The sequence below is a fragment of the Strix aluco genome, chromosome 5 (genome assembly GCF_031877795.1).
Source record: "Strix aluco isolate bStrAlu1 chromosome 5, bStrAlu1.hap1, whole genome shotgun sequence".
Classification (NCBI taxonomy): Eukaryota; Metazoa; Chordata; class Aves; order Strigiformes; family Strigidae; genus Strix; species Strix aluco.
Window position 1 is genome coordinate 63823781 of NC_133935.1, and position 15404 is coordinate 63839184.

Below are 15404 nucleotides of genomic sequence, written 5' to 3' on the forward strand. Positions count from 1 at the left end.
AGAGAGATTCATCTTCACAGACAAGTTCTTGAACTCCCATTAGACCAGAAACTTTTAAATCTCATCATCTGGCCAAAATTAAATGGGGTAGCTTCATGGTGGTACTTGTCCCAGTAAATATGGGGACATCATTTTGGGAAGTGGTGTTTGTTTTCTTAAGAGAAAGCAGAGGTTTCTCATGGCCTCCCCCTTTTCATGCAAGCAAAATAATGTGTGAGTCCTATCACTTTGAATCTGATGAACTCTGGTCTTGAACGAAGAGATTCCATGAAAAATATAGCGTGGTAAAAATGCAGCAGACCAGCAAAATGAATGCAACACCCAAAATCAACTCTAGATACAGTTTTTATTGTAAACAGTTTGGCAACTCTTCAGGATGCAGGATATATTTCCTTATGACAGTCACATGGATATTCCTTACTACGACTTGGGTTGTAGCCATCACATGCCAGCTCAGCACTTCCCACTAGCCAGAGACCCATGCAGTTCTGTCCCACCTACACTGCCTACAGCTGGACAACTCAGCATGGGGAATTCTTCCCTACACCTATGGGACTTTTTTTTAATATCTCCACCCCTCACCCTCCCCATAAGAGTGGTCAAACCCCTGAGCAGATGTCCATACAGGTCACAGTCTTCATCCTTGGAGGTGTTCAAATTCCTCCAGATGCTCAGTGGAGATCTTACCCATTGAATCAACAGTCAGGCGAATGAGTCACCTCACTCTACAGTAGACACCTTACAAATGGCCCAAATGAGTGGATGACCTAATGACACTAGCCTCCGCTGACCAGATCACCACTAACTAAATGGGAGTCCAGACAAATGTGCCCAGATTTACAGATCTTACTGAACCTGTCCCCTTCCCAAGCTTTTCTTCTTGCACGAGCAAACCGATTTCTCCAGTTAAATAAAAACACTAAAACTAGCTAACTCATTTCTGAATCCCTGGTTACATCCATGACAGTATCTGCTACTTCAACATTACAGCACTTGAGAAGTAATAAAGCCTCGTATGTATCAAGTGAGAGAAATAATCCTACTGTATGGACGATTTTGTAGTTTACAATAATTAGGTATATTCCCTGAAAATTTTCTGCTCTTTTATTTGTAAAGTATATGAAGGGTAGTTGCAGTGCACAGTAGCATAAGGAACGCAGATTCATTCATAGCATGAAGGACACAAATATTGTACAGTCACTAAAAAGGCTGACACAAAACTTTACATCTCTCAGTTTCCATCCTGATGCAGCATCACAGGTTGCAAGACACTCTGAAAGTGGAGCATTTTATTACCCCAAAATACCAGATGTTTCTGGCATCATGACAAGACAGCAGCATGCTCGCAACACCCACAATAATCTACAACTTGTAGAAAACCAACACTTAAGGGAAGTAACACTTAAGGACCAATGCCTCTCTTTAGAAAAGATACTCTGTTTAAGCCAAAAATTGGAGTTTTTTGTAACAATTTCATGAATTATTTAATCATAAACAGTATCAAACAACAGAAAAATAAGGAAAAAGAAACCAAGATTCTCTGATTCTTCTGTAAACATCACCTCATCTTTTGACAAGGGAATTTTTCACCAGTATTTGATCTCCATTTCTGCTAACTTTCAGAGCTATGGAAATAATGCATATTCAGCCTAAATTCTTAACCTCTTACAACCAGATGCAGGACTTTCAGGCATATTTAGCCACACCATATTGCTCCTATGAACAACTGCTACGAAATAATCTTAAAAAAAAAAAGAATGATGACTATGTTGCTTATATACAATGAAGTCCCAGACTCACATGTTAAAGAATAAATTCACACTCTCCATTAGCCATCTGGTTTAAAGCCAAGTATTTTTCTCCTCCACCCAGAAATCTTGTATAAACATAAGAATAGTACATTACTGTTCTTTCAAGGTGAACACACCTAGCAAAAATCAACAATTCCCTCTAAGGCAGATTCACGAACACATTTTATGAGGATGAATTTGCAGCCTGTCCATTTCTGACAGCAGTCAGAAACAATACCTATTTCTGAACAGGAGGCTGAAAGAAATACCAAAAACAAAAAAAGATATTTTAGAATCTGGTCATGAGCTGCTATTGCCACACACTTAATTTTCAGGGCAGTAGTTCCCACTCATAGTGGTATGACCTCACTCAAACAACACTAAAGTTCTCTGATTACTTCCAGGTTATCCCACTGCTTTTACATCATAGGACAATCAGTAATTGTTCAGCAGTATATTAGCTCAACAGGCATTTTAAAGTCAAATAACGACAGATTTGCCTCACTCAACTAACATTTGATACCAGTGTTTAAATTATTCAAGTCTTTCAGATGCTTGTCCCTTCTCTAATATTGAATGTTATCTTTACAGTCATAAACAGTAGGCTCCCATCCATCAACAGTCTTATAATTCCTATTAATTTGACTAAATTAGTATCTTCAAAGCAGAATAGCAAAAAAAAAAAGAGGACAGTTTGAGGTGTTTTTTAAATTCATGTCTGACCTTCAGAGGCACTGTTGTCAAAACAGGTAAAATCAATTAAATTCGTTTTTGAAAAAATATAAATTACCAGGAAAAACCATACTACTCAAACTAAAAGTATACTGAGTTCTGAACAATTATGCCAAAAAACTATCTGACAATTTTCCTTTGCTAAGCCTCTTGCAGTTTATTTCTACGTCAAAACATTCACGCAAGGGTGTCCATCACTACCAGTAAGGGAAAATCCAGATTGCCTCCCCCAGAACAAATTATTCGCCCTTTCATCTGCCTGGCCTCAGGCCATGTATTGACTCCTCTGCTAGTACTTAGCCTGCTCCTCATTCAGTCACCCCAATGGGAGATCTGCAGGCTTTGCTTGCATGCCTGGAGCTTTCCCTCAAGCCACCCACTGGAGCGGGACAGAAGAGCTATAACCTTCAGTCTCAAGAGGGTTTTTTGCCTGCGGATCAATCAGACTAGCAGTTTCACCAAACTTCTAGCAAAGGATAACTGAACCTCTAAACAAAACTGAGGCACCGCCAACCTCTCTCCGCTCCTGATGACATTACTCCTCTCTTGTAATGACAGTTAAGGAAGTACATTCTATACACCTTCCCAAAAATAGAGACGACTGGTGTATCATCATCTTGCACACATCTCCAAAATTTCTCATTCTGATTACTACTGGGGATAATGCAGAAGCTCACATGCCAGCCATTTTGCAGTTTCTGCCTGTTTTCCTCTACATTTTATTCATAGGTACCTTTTACAGATTCTCACAGTACTGCTTAGAAGTCAAGATTTGCTTATTTCTTTTAACCATGACACTTAAGGGGTCAAAAGCATTTCCATCTTGTTTCAGACTAAGACAGTTTAGCCCAGTACTCTGCCTGTGACAAAAGCTAGCAGCAGGTTCTGTAGAGGAAGACAAGATCTTCATGACAGACTGGAGGCAATTTGCCTTAAATAAAAATTTCATCCTGTAATAAACAGACAAGCTTAGACCTTCAGTGTTCACAGCCTGAAAATATGTTTTGATAGTAATTCAAAATGAGGATAGTCTAGTCTTTATATTAGAGTTTTCTGAAGGTAGGAAGAAGTTTAGAAAAAAGATAAATTCCTTCCTCACTCAGAGCAACAGGCAGGAAAGATCCTCCCAGCACCCAGTTTAGAGTGACCAGAGGGCCTCAGTCCAAATAATAACATGTTTCACAGCAAGGAGCATCACTCAGAACAAACTGCAGGGGTAGCAAGCCTTCAAAATATATCAACCAAAGGAACCAAGCTTGGAAAGTGTCTGATATACCAATCCTACCACAAAAATATTAACAAATAAATGAAAACACCGTGAGATAAAGAGTGATAAGAGATAGTTTTCTCCACTTGCAAGATATGTTTAGTTTGGGGCTTTTTGTTTTAAATACAAGTTATCCAAAGTTTTAGTCATCAACTCCAGCAAGTTATTTGCTGCCATATTTGCTGTTCCTCAATGACAGCAAGGACAGCTGAGAAGACTTCCCTCCTGGAAACAAATTATCAAAATTATAATATTCAGATTACATTATCTCAATTTTTTCATTAAAAATCAGGAATGAGGATGGGAGTTGCACTGCTGCAAAGTATACCATGAAACATCAGCAGCTGCAGCTGCATCCTGTAATCTCAGTGAGTTTCAAGACAGCTGTTCTAAAGAAAAGGAAGAGATGGAACACACAATTTTTTTTACCAGAAGTGCTCCTCACTTCCATCACTAGGTCTGTAAAATACCACTTCCAGGGAGAAGCAAACCAGTGAAATAAAGGGGAGTGGGAAAATCACTCAGTCTGGGAACAAACCCAGAAATGTAGACTCAACATCTGACTACAGACAGTGAAAAACTAGCAAGTTTTGAGTATTAATAGTCCATGCTCTTTCTTACCTATTTTAATACAATGGCTGGCTCCATAGCCATACCATGTTACATTCCTCCAGACAACTAGGAGGAGCTGATATTTGACATTTGCACGCTGACAAAGACACAAACCTGGGGGAGGGGGACACGACACTATTTCACCATTTTTCAGATCTGTGTAGATTAGGAAAAAAACATGCAACGATATCGGATTTTTAATTATGCACCAGTTATAATTACTTGATTTCTGCTTAAAGGAAATGGCCAAGGAAATTTTCTCACTCTGCCTGATGCTGCCAAACCTATTCAAGAATGACATATTTAAATTAAAATGTTAAAGTTTATCAGCCTTTTTTTTTTTTTTCTTCCTACTGCTTTATGATTGCAGAGTGGCATGATTTTTCTCAAAGTCTACCACTTAAAAAGCTTAAGAAAATCTCAGAAATGTTTATTTCACAGTGTTGCATAATGTCATTATTAGCATTTTATTTCAAATCATGACTCATGGATATTCATTCTGAAAAGCTATAACATAAAAGCACTAGGAAGCATGCAGTGAGAGACCAGAGCAATAATGAAAACAAGAATGGAAATCAATAAAGAGAAAAAGAACTAGAGCAATGGGACCTGGACCATATCACAGGCCGTAATTCACTGGTGACTAACTTAGACTGAATGCTAACGACTGTACGCTGGCAGGAACGCATTTGATCAAAACCTACCTGACACAGCACAGAGCTCAAAAGACAAATCAAGCAGGTCTCTCTGAAGCTACCATAATTAGAGCTTAGCAGTGTGACCATCTTTTGTTCCCTTCTTAAAAAGAAAAAAAAGAGGAAAAAAGAAGAAAATAGTCTTAAAGCTATTAGTCTCTGTAAATGCTTAGTTACAACTTCACAATGTATTCACAGAGCATCTACTTGTGCAAAATCCCACTGAAATGAAGGGAAGTTCACTTGCTCATGTTCCCTAAAGGCCAGGATGTGAGCAGGGCATTGCAGGCACGTGAATGGGAAGAGGTTAAGTGATTCCAGGACAGCTCACATATTTAATAACACAAAAGCAAATGAGATAACATCAGATGTTTGAAAGAAACAATGAAAGGAAGTTGGCTGAAAGCCTCCCACCCTTCCCCCCGTGACAACAAGCACACTCAAAGACAAGCCTAACAAAAATGAGCCAACAGGGGAATTACTGGGGTAGAATGAAAGCTGTAAAATCCAAACCCAAGGGAGAATAAAGACACTTTCAAACACGGACCACTACGGTCTACATTTATAGAGCAGTTCTCTGAGGTGATGGGGAGTGCTACCAGGGAATCCAGGGAAAGAGACTGGGCATGTCACCTTGGCACCACAAAGCAGGAATACAAAGGTACAGGCAGCAAGGACAAAATCCCAAATTGGTAGGTTAATATGTTTCACTGCTCAGTGAATATGCTCTGTTCATCTCCAGCCTATGCCCAAGCAAAAGTAACTGCGCTTCCTCTTGTGTGTGTGAGTGACAGTGTCTTTCCTTCCATCACATTTTGACATGGGTGGAAGCCACAGCTTTCTCCTCCAGACAGCTTAGGACCCACTTTAATCCAGTGAGAACCCACTGATTGGCTGCAGTTTACATTCAGGGTTTATTTTCTGTCCTTGGGTCTTTAAGTTCACACAGAAGAAAAAACACTATCTTACCTTTAAATAAACTCACCACTAAGTTCTTTGCAGGTGGATTTATGACAACTCTGGGAGACAGCTGAACTACAGCTGTCTGCTTATGAATGGAGCAGCAAACTGTATGAAGAAAATGGAGTGTCTCCAGGTTTCTTTTTAAACCTCTGATGAGTTAATTCAAGTGAGGTACACAGTCAACCCATCAGTGTCTGAAGTGACACCAAAGCCTTATTCAAACTAGTAGGAGTGGAAAACCTGCAATTTTTTCCTCCACAAAACACTGCATAAAAGTTGGGGGGTTGTTTGTTTGTTGTTTTTTATAATATCCACTTGTTTTAAAGGGAATTTTTCTAACAGTAATAAATCAATTTTGGAGAAAAGAAATTGGACTAAACTTGTCACATACAATTACCAAGTACCCTTCCCTATTAGATCACCAGGAGGGGCTGAGCAACAGATCTTTAGATGCTCAGCACAGGCCTTTAAGTCGGGAGTAAATCCTTATGTTTTATCCTGCAAAAGCTGCTTAAAAAGATTTCGGTACACACTGTGCTGGGAATTTATGCATCTAATGAAAAGCAACAGAACAGGATTCCCGATCTCCAACTCCCTCACTGCATTAGAAACATGCCAGAGGAACAGAGCTGACACTCTTGCATAGCTATTGCATAGTGAACTTGGATGGGGGTGTGTCTGCTATTCTGGAGATGCAATTTCCTTTCCAAACTTCAGATAAAAATCAACTTTCAATATTTCTGTTATTTGTAAAGTGACAGTAGAGGACCAATACTTAGCTATCCTTCATGTTTTACACAGAGGGCATAACAATGAAGGACTGAAGCATACAGAAATCAAAGCTTTCAGAGGGAGAGATTGAGCTTGTTCCTTCCTCCAGCTCCCAGTTCTGCACTCTTTTATCAAGGCTACCAAGTTAATTTGACAGGATGCCTCTTTCCCTTTCTAAAGCTTTTCTTCCTTCTAGTGCAAAGGAACAGACAACATAATGTTGAACGAAAAGACACAGATGCTGTTCTGTAAAATCCAGTACAGACGAGGAGTGTGCAAAGTGGAAGAGAGTTGTGGTCAGTGAGGTTTGATTAACTTTGTGCAAATAAATCTCACAGGAACAAGAACCAGAGTTTCAAAGTGATTCACTCATTCCCTAGCACAAAGTGCAAACACTGTTCCCAAGAAGCACAGAAATAATGACTGACATTCAGAATAATTCACAGTATGTTCTTTGTCCCAGTTTTTCCCAAAATTATAATTACTTAGAAGTGCTGAGCAGGAGTAAGGCAGACAGGCCAAGGTTCCTTGCAACCTTCCAATGTGGGAGATGCCTGAACTATACACTATAGGCAGGATAAAAGATGAGGTGGACCCAGGGGTCACTCACTGGTGCACTCTACTCAACCACAAAGTTGTGGTGTCAGAGGAAGTTAGGCAGGAAGCACAAATCTGCCTTTTGTCGCACAGAAAACCAATGTATATGCATGTCAGTAGGTTTAAAAACAAAAACACTGGCTCAAGTGTGCTGGCTAATACTTTAGAGGGGATAATTAACTGTAAACACTGTAGCATAACTGCGCCATTATACATGTAGTCTGCTAAGAACATTCAAGTCATATACAAAAGTATAGTCAAGATTCACAAGTCTAGATGCATTCTGTAGAGAAATCAGCACATCCTGACCATTTAACCTCCAGTGGTCAACAAAAAGTTTGACCCAACAGATGTTTGTTAAACCTCTGCTCTGCAGCATGCCAAATGTGGCCAGGGCAGAATGTCAGAAGTAGCCTTTTTAGAAGCTTACTGGATGACCCGGAACTCAGGACTTTTTATAGCAGTTGGGCTAAAAATGAATTAAAAGGAAGGCACACAGCAGTGCTGCAACTGAATACATACGAATTGTGCCACTGAACAGTCTTTGTTCTTTATCAGTGTAGCACTTAATTATTTTGAGAGCTTGCTGATATGCACAGTTATTGAACATGAATCTGGTCTCAGCAGTTTGTATTTTGTCAGAAATATCTTTTTAGCATGGAAACTGAGAAGTGATAATTCATTCTCTACATCAAGGAATTAAGAGGAGTTAGTCAATTCAGTTACCTAGACTGAAAAGTTGAGAGACTTGACTGAGGCGGCGTGGAAGTTCTTTAGAAGAAGAGTCTATCATCAACAAGAAACTTGTCTGGCATCACTCAAAGAAACCTCCTTCCCAAAGCAGGGCAGCAGGTCTCTATATTCAGTAGAGCATAGACTCCTCAGGAGAAGGATATAAAAATAAGGTTAGAGTCAAGGTAATGGGGCAATGTCTGTCCCAGAACTGGAAGGTGTAGATATACAAAGTCACAGATTTGCCAGAATTATTTAAAATATGATAACATCAAGTAATCCGTTTACTTTTTATTCTTGCTTTCTGGCTAAAAGAATACTGTAGATCTTACCTAGACAACAGTTAAGTAGCTGAGATACTGCTACAAAGGGAAAAAAAAAAAAATCCATAAAAACAGGAGGGTAAGTGTTAAAGGAGAAAGAGCAGGCCTTCAGAAAGGTAGCTGAAAAGTTCTGGACAGCTGTACCTGCAAATTAAACATAAATGTAGTATTTCCATACTTGTTACGACAGAAAGGACAGAAACATGACATTGTAATCTGATTTTGAAGACTGATATTGAAATTCAAGGCTGGGATGCGCTACGACACACAGTGGATAAGAAAACCGTACTGGAAAACACAGCCAGCATGGGAGCTGTGGTAACATAAATGGGGTGAAATTCAGCATCACACACTTCAGGCCAGGACTCACAAGAACTTCTGCAAGACTTTCATTCTCTTTGGCTGCTCTGAGCTGAAGGTGCCTCAGCGCACCCCAGGCACCACGCAAACATGGAAGGATAAGGAAGGTGCGTTAATTCCAGCTGCAAAACATAAAGAGAAAGGCCATTAGAATTATAAGAGAAGGAAAGAGACTACTGCCTGAGGGATGGCTCAGAGCTTGGATTGTTTCATACAGCAGAACAAGACACCATTCTCTACTAAATCCTTCAGGAAGGAAAAGCTGTTATTTTAACTGAAGGGCAGAGCTGACAGAACAGCATGTGGGTATAAAACAAACTGCAAACGCATTTAGTTGGGAAACAGAAGTCTCACAACTATTAGAATAATGAAGAACAGCAGGGATACCTAACTGAAGTTTTACCTGCTCATAAGTGACAAGAGGTCTCTTTTTTGGACGTGTGACTGCATCAACCCATGATCTCCCTTCCCATTTGGTGTAAAACTATGATACACAGTAACTTGTTTGTGCATTGAAGACATTCATCAGCTTTGCAATAATTTTCAAGATAAGCTTTCTATCTCACAGCAAAGCACTAATTTCATTCAGCCACGATATATGCTAGAGTGCTTACTAGGTGCACCTGAGGCATGGTAGCTTTGTTAGCCCAGCTTACTACATGTTCTGTCAAAAGCAAAGCATTTAATTAAAGAGGTATCACTAAACGCACAAATATCGTAGCTGAGCTGTTTGGCAGTAGTGGTGCTATTCTCTGGTAACTATTTTGTGACTCAAAGAATCTTCTGAACTGATAGGTGGATAAAATACCTGTTTTAACACAAGAATTATTGAGGGGAAACCTGCAGATACCTACTTGTGCCACCTTTCAGAGAAAGCCCTTATTTTGGTTTACCAAGTTGTATGCACGCAATTTACAAACACATACATGAAACTTAAGAGCTACTAGATCAGAAACAGTGTCCCTAACTCAGCCTATCTCAAAGCATCTACAAGTTTGACTCTTCTTTAAAAAAAAAAGGTAAAATTTCTCCTGCATTAAATACCATTCCCTCTTTAAAACTATATTAGTTTAGTCCATTCTGATCTCTCACTCTTCTGCACTGATTACACAAATTTATTTACTTGCTATAGAAAAAAAATCAAATTATGTTAATGTTTTATTGCACTTAAAATTATTAGGCTTAAAATTAGCAAGCAACTTAAAAGCATTTTGATATAGTTTTACAACTTTGATAGTACCCTAAGTTCTATTATTTTACTTATTCATATGAATGACTGTAGTATTACCTAACACCTGCCTTAAACACACAAACGCGTATACTGTCCAAGGATGGGTTCACTCCATTGACAAAACAACACAGTTTCTCACTCTGAATCCTTCATCTTTTTTGAATAAAAAAGGTTAGAGGCTACGTAAATTCTTCTGATGCCATTATGCAATTCTGTCCATTTTCCAGGCTCTCCAGCATTATAGACTGAAATGGCTTTGCATCACTGACCATCTGTATTGCTCAGAGCTTCAACATCTCAAACCTCTTTTCTCAATCTCTCAGTTTACCTATCACTCCAGCTATTATAATCAGTATGCATTACCCCTTTTATCTTAATTAGCACTGAGGCAGTGTGATTCTGATCACTGATATGAAGAAGCTGTTCCACTCTAACCACATTACTATTAAAAATAAAATGGGCCAACTTCTTTTTTTCGCCCCAAAGAGTGGCTTATGACAGCTGTGCCAGTTGCTCTGCAGCCTGACTAAAGTCAAAATGAGAAAAAGGTAAGAGCTATCTGCACAGTGGTACAGTGCAGAGTGTTAGGGCTTTTTTGACTTTTGTCTTTTTTAACCACACAATCAGGATAGTTGTTTTCTTGTTAGAAGTAATTATTTTTCCATTGCAGGCAAAAAAATATAAATTGAATCAAATTAGGAAAATAAATTATCCTTCACACCGAGAACGCATACTATGTTTCAATCCAGAGCAAGTTTCTGCAGCCAAGGTATAAATCATAGAATGGTTTGGGTTGGAAGACACCTTAAAGATCATCTAGTTCCAACCCCCCTGCCGTGGGCAGGGACACCTTCCACTAGATCAGGTTGTTCAAAGGCCCATCCACCCTGGCCTTGAACACTTCCAGGGAGGGGGCATCCACAACTTCGCTGGGCAACCTGGTCCAGTGTCTCACCACCCCCACAGTGAAGAATTTCTTCCTTTAATCTAAATCTACCCTTTCAGTTCAAAACCATTACCCCTCGTCTTATCACTACACTGATAAAGAGTCCCTCCCCACCTTTCCTGTAGCCCCCTTTAAGTACCATCAGGCTGCTTTAAGGTCTCCCCAGAACCTTCTCTTCTCCAGGCTGAACAACCCCAACTCTCTCAACCTCTCCTCATAAGGGAGGTGCTCCAGCCCCTTGATCATCTTTGTGGCTTCCTCTGGACTCATTTCAACAGGTCCATGACCTTCTTGTGCTCGAGGCCCCAGAGCTGAACACAAGACTCCAGGTGGAGTCTCATGAGAGCAGACTAGAAGGGAAGAATCACCTCCCTTGACCTGCTGGCCACACTTCTCCTGATGCAGCTCAGGATACAGTTGGCTTTCTGGTCTGTGAGCACACATTGCTGGGTCATAGTGAGATTTTCATCCACTAATACCCCCCAAGTCCTTCTCTGTAGGGCTGCTCTCAGTCCACTCATCTCCCAGCCTGTATTTGTGCTTAGGATCACCCCGACCCCTGTGCAGGATCTTGCACTTGGCCTTATTGAACTTCATGAGGTTTGCACAGGCCCACCTCTCAAGCCTGTCCAGGTGCCTCTGGATGGCACATCCCTTCCCTCCAGCATGTCGACCACACCACACAGCTTGGTGTCTTCGGCAGACATGCTGAAGGTGCACTCAGACCCACTACCCCTGTCACCAACAAAGATGTTAAACAGTGCTGGTCCTAACACTAACCCCTGAGGAACACCACTTGTCACCGGTCTCCACTTGGACATCGAGCTGTTGACCACAACTCTCTGAGTGTGGCTATCCAGCCAATTCCTTATCCACTGAGTGGTCCATCCGTCAAATCCACGTGTCTCCAATTTAGAGACAAGGATGTCATGTGGGACAGTGCCAGATGCTTTGCACAAGTCCAGATAGATGACGTCAGTTGCTCTTCCCTTATCCACCAACCCCGTAACCCCATCGTAGAAGGTCACCAGATTTGACAGGCACAGTTTACCCTTAGCAAAGCCATGTTGGCTAACACCAATCACTTCCTTATTCTCCATGTGTCCTAGCACAGTTTCCAGAAGGATCCACTCCATGATCTTGCCGGGCACAGAGGTGATACTGACTGGCTGGTAGTTCCCCACATCTTCCTTTTTTCCCCTTCTTAAAAATGGTGGTTATGTTTCCCTTTTTCCTGTCAGTGGGAACTTCACCAGACTGCCACTGACTTCTCAAATATGATGGATAGTGGCTTAGCCACTTCAGCTGCCAGTTCCCTCAGGACCCACGGATGCATCTCATTAGGTCCCATAGACTTCTGCATCTTCAGGTTCTTTAGATGGTCTTGAACCTGATCTTCTCCTACAGTGGCCAGTCCTTCCTTCTCCCAGTCCCTGCGTTTGCCTTCTCCATCTTGGGTGCTGTGGCTGGAGCACTTGCCAGTGAAGACTGAGGAAAAAAAGTTGTTGAGTACCTCAGCCTTCTCCATATCCTGGGTAAAGAGGTCACCTGTTTCCTTCCAGAGAGGGCCCACATTTTCCCTACTCTTCTTTTTATCACAGACGTACCTACAGAAGCTTTTCTCGTTGCCACTGACATCCCTGGCCAGATTTAATTCTATCAGGGCTTTGGCCTCCCTGTCCTGATCCCTGGCGGCTCAGACAGTTTCTCTGTATTCCTCCCAGGCTACCTGTCCCTGCTTCCACCCTCTCTAGGCTTCCTTTTTGTGTTTGAGCTTGTCCAGGATGAACTCTGTGTTCATCCATGCAGGCCTCCTGGTGTTTTCGCCTGACTTGCTCTTTGTTGGGATACATTGCTCCTAAACTTGGAGGAGGTGACCTTGAATATTAACCAGCTTTCTTGGGCTCCTCTTCCCTCCAGGGCTTTATCCCATGCTACTCTATCAAGCAGATCCCTGAAGAGGCCAAAGTCTGCTCTCCTGAAGTCCAGGGTAGCGAGCTTGCTGCATGCCCTCCCCATTGCCCTAAGGATCTTGAACTCCACTATTTCATGGTCACTGCAGCCAAGGCTGCCCTTGAGCTTCACATTCCCCACCAGCTCCTCCCTGTTGGTGAGAACAAGGTCCAGCATAACACCTCTCCTCATTGGCTCCTCTATCACTTGGAGAAGGAAGTTATCATCAACGCATTCCAGGAACCTCCTGGATTGCTTACGCCCCGCTGTGTTGTCCCTCCAACAGATATCAGGGTGATTGAAGTCCCCCACGAGGACCAGGGCTTGTGAACATGATGTTGCTCTTATCTGTCTATAAAGGGCCTCATCTGTTCGGTCTTCCTGGTCGGGTGGCCTGTAGCAGACCCCCACTATAATGTCACCTGTCCCTGCCCTCCCTTTAATCCTGACCCATAAACTCTCAGTCAGCTCCTCATCCATCCCCAAGCAGAGCTCCATGCACTCCAGCTGGTCATTGGCATAGAGGGCAACACCCCCTCCTCATCTCCCCTGCCTGTCCTTCCTAAAGAGCCTGTATTCTCCCATTCCAGCACTCCAGTCATAGGAGCCATCCCACCATACATCCTCAAGTACAAAAAGAAACCAGATATTTAAGTCTTATGCCTGTAAGATTTTAAGAGCAGGAATAAAAAAGCAGAAATTCAGTGTACTGATTTCAACAGGGCACACTGAGCTAGCCCTAAGGAATCAGATCAATTCTGAAAGCTCAATATTAATAAAAGATAAAACCTCTACTGTTAATAGAAGCCACAGGAACATCTTTGCTTCCTTATCACAAGGTTTAGGAATTTAATTTTACATGAAGTAGCTACCAAACTGAGCCAAGGCAGAAATACACATCTACGGGGTCTGGGGTGTTGGGTTTGTTGTTTTGGTTTGGTTTAGGGGGGTAGAGAGTGAGTGTTGTTCATTTTTAAAGAAAGTAAATGACAATTTACAATTTCTACCACAACAAACAAAGAGATGTTTCTGAAAAGGTAGCAGTATTAAGTGCCTTGTATTCAGCGTTTTATGCTCAATGTGTAACCTCTTTAAAACAGAGTAGATCATAACTTGCTACAGAGTACTCATTCTACTCCCCTTATATCCAGTATCTATAGCTTTTTCCTCTGCCCGTCTCACACATCCACACACACTCTCTCCTTCCTTTTATATATAACCATACATAGGCCTTTTTTTTTTGCATCCCATAAGGAATTGGGCAGACCCACGGCATGCAGGGAGGCGGGGATGCGCCACCAGCAGCAGGACCCCCCTGCCTCAGTTGCACAGTGCGGTCACGGTCTCACAGCGCACACAAATCAATTGTTTCCCCTTTTCCAGTACGTGAATACATTCAGAGTTACAATACACAACATTATGGGACCAAAGACATACTAATCAATTGATTGAAGCCCAGAACAAGTAGACAACACAATGGAGGATATGGAATTTCAGTTCAGGGTCTGCTCCCTCTGTGAACACGAACCCCATGGGAAGGGGGGCTCACTACAATGATCACAGATGAATCAGTGAGAATTAAATGTAATGCCTGTCTGGAGGGGCATCACACAGCAGTGGGTTGGTCTCACAGCTTAATTACTTAAAGGTACTCATGTCCTTCTCAACTGCCTCCATGTGCAACTCCAGCACTTCAGGGCACCTCCAGCCTCCCACCTCGGCCTCCAACAGATGCTTAGAAGCAGCACAGGAAATTACCCTTAGGGTTCAATGCTTCCAAGCATTTACAGCTTTTTTATTACTAAACTAAATTTCTATAAATATGTCAAAGTAATTGAGGACCTTAAAACACTTTAAGTTTATAAATTTTAAAACACTTTAAGTTTATAAATTAAGGAGTGCCCAATTAGGCAGGAATGCCCAAACAGGTGCCTGGATAAAACTTAACCCCTGATTAGCCCCTTTAAAGAACTGCTTACCATAAAAAAAAACCCTCATTAATCCAGCTAGATTTTTTTTTTCACTGAGGAATATAAATCCTTAAACTTTCCATTTCTGTTCTGTTAGATGTAATTTTCAGATTGCTATTTTTTCAAGAACATAGAAAATAGAAATCACAGTCCATTCGGTGGCCCGTACACTTGACAGCCAACAGTTGCCACACATACACATGCTACTAATCAACACAGAGAGGATGTTACCTAAAGGCCCTCTCCAAGTATTAAAGACCTCACTCAACCGTACAAGCAACACACTACTGCAAAGCCAACTATTAAAACAAAATACAGCATGTCAGCATATTTCATAAACAGTTTCTACTGAAGACAAACATTAAAAAAAAAAATTGAAGAGAGCATCTGATATTAAAATGGAAATACTGTTCCTATTCTATCTGTCCTTCTGCCCCCATTAATCCCTATCTCAGCACTAGA

General features: G+C 41.3%; 1 protein-coding gene across 11 annotated transcripts in view; it reads right to left on the reverse strand.

Annotated features, from left to right (window-relative positions):
• The window catches only part of CADPS2 (calcium dependent secretion activator 2), a 322674-nt gene that overhangs the window by 296158 nt on the left and 11112 nt on the right, over positions 1-15404 (reverse strand). Inside the window, exon 1 of one of the 11 annotated variants that reach the window (XM_074827611.1) lies at positions 8154-8172. The exons of the other annotated variants lie outside the window; for them this stretch is intronic. The gene's annotated coding sequence lies outside the window, so the exon portion shown is untranslated. Of the gene's footprint in view, positions 1-8153; positions 8173-15404 lie in introns of those variants that run through there. 11 annotated transcript variants of the gene reach the window in all.